The sequence below is a fragment of the Cupressus sempervirens genome, chromosome 6 (genome assembly GCF_028749045.1).
Source record: "Cupressus sempervirens isolate cs-2001-9-10 chromosome 6, ASM2874904v1, whole genome shotgun sequence".
Taxonomy (NCBI): domain Eukaryota; kingdom Viridiplantae; phylum Streptophyta; class Pinopsida; order Cupressales; family Cupressaceae; genus Cupressus; species Cupressus sempervirens.
The window spans coordinates 200,143,967-200,153,210 of NC_143123.1; the positions used below are offsets into that span (position 1 = coordinate 200,143,967).

Here is a 9,244-nt window from a genome sequence, read left to right on the forward strand (position 1 = left end):
TGATAAACATCATCTCATGGACAAGGATAATCTTGTTCTTACTATCATTAAAGCACTGGAGGAGTGTAAAAGATCTAGGGCCACAAGAGAAGCCAAGAACACTTTTCCAGCCAATCCGTGGTTTGATGAGGATGCAAAACAGCAAAAAGAAATTGGAAAAAGAACATAAATAAAGAAAGTAGAAAGGAGTATGATCAGCTGATTAAAAAGAAGAAAGGAGAGTATGTAAACAAGTGAAGAATCGAGTTGATTAATCTTAGTAAAAACAACCCCAGAAAGTTTTGGAAAGAACTTCAGCAAAGAAAAACTCAGATAGAGAACAACATAATAGGAACCAAATGGCTGGAATATGCCAAGACTCTTGACGAGTGTGATCTAGGAGAACGTAGAACCATAGAAATAGAGACTACAGGGGAGTTATTCAGTGAAAAGGATATTATCCAAGGCATAAGGAGGTTAGCTTTCGGTAAAGTGCAAGATATAGATGGGCTTCAAGCTGAATACTTAAAATGGGGTGCTGAAACCCTCACACCACACATCACTAAAATTTTCAACAGTATCAATAGAGAAGGTTTCCCTATAAAATGGACAACAAGTGTGGTGATCCCACTCCACAAAAGTGGAGATATAAATAATCCTTCTAATTACCGAACCATCATGATCAACCCACTATTTAGCAAGTTATTTGGCAGCTTGGTAGAACAAAAAATTAGCAACTGGGCTGAAACGGAAGGCAAACATGCAATAGGGAAAGTAGGCTTTAGACCAAAACACTCTACTATAGATCATGGCATCACTCTTAGACACTTGATTGAGAAAGTTTGGGACACTTCGGGGAACGAGGCTTTTTTTTGTTTCATGGACTTTAAAAAAGCATTCGACACAGTGCCACGTAATAAATTATGGGATAGAATGGAAGAGTTGGAAGTTCCTAAAGAACTTAGGTCAGCGGTTTACAGATTATATGAGCAGGTCAAAGCTAAAATCAGAACGACAGAAGGGCTATCAGAAAATTTTGACAGCAACATCGGGGTTAAGCAAGGGTGTCCGCTATCTCCGACATTGTTCGGGCTCTATATTGACAAGTTAGAAGAGTGGATAAACAAGACCAATGGTGAGGGGGTGCAGCTGGCCCACTTTGTGATAAGATTGCTCTTATATGCAGATGATCTCATAATTCTTGCTAGAACAACTAAAGGTTTGAAAGAGCACTTGACAGCACTAGAAAGTTTTTATCATGAAGCAGGAATGCAAGTTAACACTAGCAAAACCAAAATTATATTCTTCTCGCTGAAGAAGAATAGGAGCATACAAGATGAGTTTCTATTTGAAAATAGACCACTTGAGATTGTGGAAGAATACAAATACTTGGGCATCGATTTTCATAACAAACTCAATTGGGATACTTGTAGATCAAAAAGGATCCAAGGGGGCTAGGAGGCATTATACTCTTTACAAAACAAGTGTAGGAACGCAGAATTATGGGATTGGACGACCATGAAAACTCTTTTTGGTTTGCTAGTCACTCCGATTATTCTATACGGATGTGAAGTGTGGGGAGGTAGTATGTCCGAACAGAAATGGCGGCAAGTAGAAAGAATTCAAAAACACTTCATCACATGCAATCTTAAAGTCAAGACCACAGTTTAATATGAAATCCTTTTGGCGGAGGTGGGTTCCTTTCCATTAGAGGTCATTTCTTTGGTCCGGATGATAAGCTACTTAAAGAAAACCCAAGGGCTGGAAACACATCATTGGCCCAAGTTGATCGTAGAGGAAAAACTTGTGAGGCGGAAAAGCACATGGATGAAAAAAAATGACAAATGGATGTGAAAATGGGATATCAACATCCAAACCTGCTCGGATAACATTATAGAAATAAAAAGTTTTTCAATGAAAAATTTTGCAATATTTTGTGGACAAGATGCATAAGGCGGAAAAAATCTTATTACATTAAAGAATTTAATCCCACTTCTAGTCATGATGAAAAGGCCTATATAAGAGCACCTATTAACTGGAAAGTAAAAATGTTGATGGCACAACTTTGAACTAGTTCACATCAGTTGCAATGTGAAATTGGTCGGTGGCAAGTTCCAAAGGAAGAGTGGGCAGATAGAACATGTTTATTTTGTAATATGGGAATAGTTGAGACAGAGCAACACTTTGTCAAAGACTGCCTGGCTTACAATGACATTGGATCTAGTTATACAAAAATATTGTAGAACAGGGACTTCAACTATTTATTCGAGGAAGATCAAGTGAAGAGAGCAGTGGATTTGATTACCAAACTTAGAGAAGGAGAGACAAGTTAACCAAAACTTTACAACGGACTAGTTTCGCTCCTGACTCGGGAGGGTGATTGCATGGGTCCCATAGACTACTTTAGTCTCATGGACGTCATTAAAATCTATCATATCATATCATATCATACCCATTCAAATACTATCTCTGATCCATTCAAACACTCTCACCCCAAAGCAGTCTACGCTTCTCCACATTTATAAGCCTTGCGCATAACCTGCTCAATAAGCCTTCTCTTTCATTGCTCTACATCTTTAATTTCTTCTTCATCTGTGTCTTCAGTTCAATCTGATTTTAGGCATCTACTTCGAAATCTACTTCAAAATCACACCTTGAAGAATCAACCCCATCTACTTCTACTACAATGTCTACCTTTCAAAAATAGGAACCTCCCGCACTTAAACTTGCCTTCCAAAGTGATAAGAGATATCATGTCTTTCTAAGTTTCAGGGGGAAAGATGTGAGAAAGACTCTGGTCGATCATCTCTTCCAAGCTCTCTCTATAGCAGGATTGAGTGTGTTCTTAGACAGTGTGAAGATGGAAAAGGGGGAAATCATTGGGGAGAATCTGGAAAGAGCAATCAAGAACAATGCCATTCGAATTCCTGTATTTTCAGAAGGCTATGCAGATTCTGATTGGTGTCTGAAGGAGGCAGCTGCCATATTGAAGACCCCTGGCTTGATTATCCCTCCATTTTATCATGTGGATCCAACTCATGTTAGATATCCTCTAGGGAAAAACTGCCCTTATAAAAAAACATTTGAAAAGCATTATGGCCATCCAGATCGACACCCAAGGGAAGAGATAGATGAGTGGAAGAATGCCCTGGAGAAGATTTGCTCTCACTCAGGCTGGTCAATGGATATGACTGATGGGTAAGTAACAAGTCTGCCTTCCTTTCATTTTCCTATCATACATAGACTAAAATAAAAATTGGCTGGATCAGCAAAGTTGAACTTCAATGGCAAACACCCCCACTCAAAAATTAAGAATTAGAATCAGTTGACTAGAGAAAGTAGAAATACAAAAGTTTTGCTATAATTTTCATTGTTTATGCATTTGAATAAAATCATTAGGGAATGTCATAGATGTAGACAACTATGAATCAATTAATAGAGACGCTGATTGGACAACTGAAATAGCATTGACAAAAAATAACATGTTCAAAAAATTATAAACAAAAAAATTCACACAATACCAACAATTCTTCCAGACTTTGGTAGGAACTATGCAGTTTTGAAGCACAGCTAGTCAAAACAGTAGTGAATGACTTGATTAAGAAATTGGATAGAGTGCCATTACGAGTTGCCAAACATTCAGTGGGATTGGACAGTGTCAAGAATATTCTCATTCACAAACTAAATTTGAATTTAGTGAATGAGGTGGTTAAAGTTGGAATATGGGGTATTGGTGGTATTGGCAAGACCACAGCAACCAAGGCCCTCTACAATCAAGTTCATACTTATTTTGAAGCTGCATCCTTCGTTGCCAATGTTCGCACCTCTGCTGCAGATGCCATAGGCCTTACAAATTTGCAGAAGTAGATTCTTAAGGACTTAACCAAAAATGATGTAAATGTGAACAATGTTGATTAGGGCATATCTTTGTTTGGGGATCGTTTGGGAGGAATACATGTGTTGCTAATTTTGGATGATGTGGATTCTATTGAATAATTGAATGCCCTGGTTGGAGATTGGCTGGCTCCTGGTAGTAGAGTTTTCATTACTACTAGAGACAAAAAAATTCTCAATACTGCTCCTATCTCATCCAAATACATTCACGAGATGAATGGGTTGCAAATAAATGAAGGCTTTGAGTTATTTAGTTGGCATGCTTTTCTTAGAGCATCTCCAACTCCCAATTTCAAAAATATATCCAGACAAATAGTGGAAGTTTGCAAGGGGCATCCTCTTTCATTGGAAGTGATTGGATCCTTCTTGTATGGTAAGGAAAATGACACAGGTTGTTGGCTGGAAGCTCTTCAAAACATTACTCTCAACCCAAAAATTCACAAAAGACTCTATATCAGTTATGGTGCTCTTAGTGATGATGAAAAGGAAATATTTGTTGACATTGCGTGCTTCTTCATTGGAGAACACAAAAGCTTGCCAATTGTCTTCTGGAACTCCTTGTACACCAAGGTAGAAACTGCTATATCTAATCTTTCAATGAAGTTGCTAATAAAGATTGATGATGAAGGTGCATTTGACATGCATGACCATTTGCGAGATTTGGGGTGAACCATAGCAGAAGAAGAAAAACAAGGTACCAGACTATGGAAATTGTCCCATTTAAGAACCCTATCAAACAACATCAATTTCTCTTGCATTCATCTCAATGGAGGTAATCTATGAAGGTTTGAAATGTTGTACAATCCAGGTCTTTTCTATCTTCATTTACAAAATGTGTGCATTGAAGGTGTGATAGAAAACATGCAAACCATGCTTCCTCCAAGCCTAAAATGGTTAAGATTTGATAATTGCACCTTTGTGATTGGGAAGAATATAGAAAAAAAAATGATCCTTACGCAAATAAAAAAGATGTACAAAGCACTAAAACACTCCAGATTTGATGGAAACATTAAGCAATTGGAGATTATGCAACTAGAAAATAATATCATCCGTTCTATGCCCTCACTATTTTACGTACAGAAGCTGCAACACTTGGACTTAAGGTGTGTGGGGTTAAATAAACTCCCTGATAGCATTGGCGACTTGTCACAATCACAGCACTTAAAGTTGTTCAGATGTCAAAGCTTAAAAAAGCTCTCTAATAGCATTGGCAACATGTCACAGCTTCAACACTTGGACATGGGAGAGTGTACACATTTAAATAAGCTCCCTGAAAGCATTGGCAACCTATCACAGCTACATCACTTGGACTTGCAATGGTATGAAAGCTTAGATAAGCTTCTTGATAGCATTGGCAACTTGTCAAAGTTGCAATACTTGAGCTTGACAAGATGTAGGAGGTTAAATAAGCTCCCTGATAGCATTGGCAACTTATCACAGCTGCAGCACTTAGACTTGACATGGTGTGAAAGTTTAAATAAGCTCCCTGGTAGCATTGGCAACCTGTCGTAGCTGCAACACTTCGAATTGGGAGGCTGTAGGAAGTTAACTAATCTACCTGATAGCATTGGCAACCTATCGCAGCTGCAACACTTGGATCTGGGAGGCTGCAGGAAGTTAATTAACGTCCCTGATAGCATTGGTAACCTGTCACAGCTGCAATATCTAGACTTGAGTGGGTGTGAATGGTTAAATGACCTTCCTGATAGCATTTGCAACCTGTCACAGCTGCAACACTTGGACTTGAGAGAGTGTATAAACTTAAATAACCTTCCTGATATCCTTGTTAACCTGTCACAGCTGCAGCACTTGGACTTGAAAGAATTGAGACAACCTCTTGGCTACATGTAATGTTATTGGATTCTAATGAGAAAATTGAGATATTTTTTATATATTAAAGATCGTTTACAAACCTCGTACCCATTGTCGTCAGTAGAAATTGTGTATCGACCGGCGGGTCCCTTCAAAAAAAGTCTTGTTATATAGCTCACGGAAAAATAGTGGTAGCAACATGTTGTATGGGGTTGATGATCTCCTTCAGGAAAGTTCTTCGAAAATTATTTATAACCCCTTTGAAAAGCATTGTGAGGATATCGGAGGATGAAAACATAATGTACTGTTTGGCATATGCAAATAATAAGAAGAAGAGTTCTGATGTTTGTTGTTCGTATTCATTGTCTATGTGCATTTCTTAATTAACCTATGCCATCAACCGAGAGACTTCTTCAGCCCCTGAAGCACTTCCGGTAGCAGCACCCGTGGCGCCTTCCATAAGTCAGCCAGTAGCAGTTGTTACCGTAGTACAGTCAACAGAAGCTCAGGCACTTCCAGTAGAGAAAGTACCAGACGGAGGAGTGCAGGAGTGTATGGACCCAACGCAGCCCGAACAACCAGAGGTCATGGATAGAGCCAGTGTTTTTCTGAGGCAGCAGTTTTGACTCATTCCTGATAGGTGTGGCCTGTCCATTTAGTCCCCTAGCTATTTTAGAGTAGCACCTGTACTAGAGCCCAGTCTCAGGAGGAGGGAATGCCACATGTCGTGATTGCGCCGATAGCAGAGGAAGTGGCCCCAGATGTGGGCATGGCTCCCACTAATGAGGAGGACAATAGTGATGCAGAATGGTCATTGGACAATTTCACCAAGGAGGATTACGAGTCGGATGAGGACAGGTGCAGGGACTACCTCAGGACTATGAAGTCTGCATTGAAGAAGGGGCATGATGTGGTGATTCAGGCTCTCACTTGGCGAAGGGAGTGGCAATTGATTCAAGCATATATTCGTGGGATTTTTCCTAAGAGATTTCAAACTTGTTTTGTGGATAGAGGTTGGCCGATAGTTGAGACACCAGAGATGTTGGCAGATTGGGCCACTAAGCCAGAATTGGGACCGAGTGACACTCCGATGATGAAGTTGGCACATGAGATCATGGGACTATATAAAGAGGTTTACTATGTGTGGTAGCACACGGAGGCGGATAGGGCAGCAGACAGTGTTGCAGCCCAGAGATCCCTTGCGGTTGAAAAAGAGACAAGAGAAAAGTTAGCCACTAATTTGGCCGACAAGCAGGTAGCTTGGGCAGCTGAGCAGGTAACACTATTAAAGGATATGGCAACAATGGTACAGGAGAGGGACATGGCTATCTGGGATACAGATGCGATAGAGCATGAGTTACAGTTGGCCAAGAGGCAGGCTATGGATGCTGCGCTTCTACTGAAGGAGGCCGTAGAGATTAATTCATAGATTCAGACAGATCTGCGCATCTAGACTGACCAAGTGTATGAGTTACGTCATCAACAACACTCTTCTGGGACACCTCCTTCTTCTCTCTAGTATTTTCTTTTTCTTGGTTGTGGGTTGTCTCCTAATTTTGCTAGTCGTCAGGAGATGACTTTTCTTTTTGGGGGGGATTGATGTTGTCGGTAGAAATTGTGTATCGGCCGACGGGTCCCTTCGAAAAAAGTCTTATTATATAGCTGACGGGAAAATTGTGGTAGAGACATGTTGTATAGGGTCGATGAACTCCTTTCAGAAAGTTCTTTGGAAAGTATTTATAACCCCTTTGGAAAGCATTGTGAGGATATCGGAGGATGAAAACATAATGTATTGTTTGGCATATGCAAATAATAAGAAGAAGAGTTTTGTTGTTTGTTGTTCGTATTCATTGTCTGTGTGTGTTTCTTAATTAACCTATGCCATAAACACCCATTCGAGCAAAAACATGAGATTTACAAACTTATTTGAGCTCCTTACGAGGAACCACACTAGAAACAATAATTGGAAGACCAAGAGTCACAACCTAGAATCCACCTTTTACAATGAGACAAATACAACCAATGGAAGACCGAGAGTCACAACTTAAAATTCCACTAAAAGACACACAGTCTTGTAATTAAAATATTATTGACTATTCATGAAGAGAATTATATACATAATAGTACAATATGTGTCTTTGTGTTAAAAAAATATTCAAAAACCTTTCCAATGCACATGCTATCACTTTGTACCATTCAGTAAGTTTTTCCAGCAGTCACTTTTTTCTCAAAGTACATTTATGTACACTCATTCTGCACTACATACATTTACACACGCACCTTCAAAAAAAATAATTACCCTTCGGTAATTTTCAGAGCTATTTGAGAATAACTATCTGAATGAGTCATCAAACAGATACAACTGCCCTGAGAAAGTAACTATCTGTTACATAGAAGACATCTGCATTTTTAACAAATTGTCTGATCATAATTTCTTCCATGGTAATCCTTTACTTAGGGTTAGTAGTTTACTCAAAGCTGAAAAACAAATAGGTACATTTCCATAACTGAATCTTTTCAATTTCAACCAAGGAATAAAAAGCTTTTAACAGCTATTGAATTTCAACAATGAAATTTTAAATCTTCAATCTGATTTTAGAAGAAAGGAATTGAATTCAATTGTAACTGTTGTTTTTAAGATTATTACCTCTTTTAAAGAAACCGATTCAACTCTTAACTAAGAGTGAAATAGATTGAAGTACTTGTTTAAAAACTGAAGTGAAAACAACCGGTGAAGATCCCATGAAAACTGCGAGATGGCTCGATCAAAATCGGAAAGAAGACCACCAAATGAATCCTTGATCAATGCTAATTAACATGGTAAAAAACCATGTGAAATGCAACTGAAGAAAGCCTCTTTGAGACTGTTTCAATTATTCCATGGCAGCGACTCTAGGGTTCAAAACAAAATTAGCTTTATCAAAATAACAAATGAAAATGAACTATGTTTGCTCTAGTCATATTTCAATGAACCCTAAATAATAATGCAAAGGCATTGAAAATCCACAAAATAATACATAATCATTTTGAAGTCGACCGACCATTGTCAAGATAAGAAATATATTCAACATTTCAATCACTGTTTGCAAGAGCAAAAGTCTCACTATTGTCATCAAGGCAACTCATTAAAACAATTATGTGTAATCAATGAACCTAATGACCAAATGCAATATTCGCTCGATGCAATGTATCACGATACCACAATAGAGGTGTCCCCACATGGTCAATATAAATTATGTTATACGTATTGTGCCAAACATTATTATCACCAACTTGAGTGTTGATCAATAGGCACTTAGTAATATATCAATGTATGCCATCTTCCCGAGCCATTGAATGTCCCAAAGACAAATACCAATCAAACTACCATCATAGCGATGTCACTGATATATTGGTTTTGTCATCAGGGACAAATCAGAGGGACAACAAACTCCCCCTTTGTCCTTGATGTCAAAAATAAACTGCCACCATTGACGCAAAACATTATCATGATGGGTATATAGAGCTGAAGAGCTTAATATAATTTTTAGCTCCAAAATTTGAACCCAAATGCTAATCA

The 9,244-nt window shown here is 38.6% G+C and overlaps 1 pseudogene; it reads left to right on the forward strand.

Annotated features, from left to right (window-relative positions):
- The first annotated feature begins 2,638 nt into the window (after positions 1-2,638).
- On the forward strand, positions 2,639-5,772 carry LOC149551924 (disease resistance protein L6-like; annotated as a pseudogene).
- The last annotated feature ends 3,472 nt before the right edge of the window (positions 5,773-9,244 follow it).